Source organism: Pleurodeles waltl, chromosome 10 (assembly GCF_031143425.1).
Source record: "Pleurodeles waltl isolate 20211129_DDA chromosome 10, aPleWal1.hap1.20221129, whole genome shotgun sequence".
Lineage (NCBI taxonomy): Eukaryota > Metazoa > Chordata > Amphibia > Caudata > Salamandridae > Pleurodeles > Pleurodeles waltl.
The window spans coordinates 122,666,281-122,667,209 of record NC_090449.1 but is presented as its reverse complement, the minus strand read 5'-3'; positions in this window follow the sequence as shown (position 1 = coordinate 122,667,209).

Sequence of the window (929 nt, the reverse complement as noted above, 5' to 3'; positions counted from 1 at the left end):
CGAGGCCCTAGTGGCACACTGCGCCACCGGAGCGCCTTTTTTTTAACACTCCGGTGGAGCAGTGGCCAGCCTATATTTACAAGGTCACGCATGGCCACCCTGCATGGCTTTTTATGGCCTTGTAAACATAGACTCCTTTCACGCAGAACACTGAGTGAAAGGGGTGTTCCATGGGTATTGCTTGGGGTGTTCCAACGCAACACCCATGGAACCTGAAGGAATCTGACGCAAGTCTGGTAATGCGTCAGATTACTACGCCACCCCAGAGATGGCATAGGAGTGATGCAATGGGGAGAAATGTCTTAATTTCTCCCCGTTTTTCCCTCTTTCTATATTTGTTATGCAGCACATATAGGAAGAGGAAAACACCTCCCACAACACATGCACCCTTGAACCACTGCGCAAGGGTGCCTGTGTTGGATCAAGGCAGCGATTTCTGCATAAGTGCAGGGGAGACAGGACAGAAATGCACTGTATCTTGTAGATACAGCACTTTTCTGCCTTTTCCCGGTGGCGCAGGGCGGCCCAGCAAGGCACTAGCTGCGCTGCCTTGAGCCACAGGCCTTGCAATTGAGACCCTAAGGCCTATATTTATACTTTTTTAGCGCTGCATTTGCGCCGCTTTTTAACACAAAAGCAGCGCAAACTTACAAAATACAATTGTATTTTGTACGTTTGAGCCACTTTTGCGTCAAAAAGTACACAAATGCGGCGCTAAAAAAGTATAAATATGGGCCTAAGTATTTTTGAGATGGCAGGTCTTCAGATTCTTCTTTGGGAGAGAAAACCATCAAAATGGCACTCTAGATTCAGAGTTCTAGTACCGTGTACAGCCACACGTTGCAGTGTTTCAGAAATCACCCACGGCAGCACAAAAGGAGGCATTCAATACCACATTTTTCAAAGAAAAAGAGACCGGTGACATGACA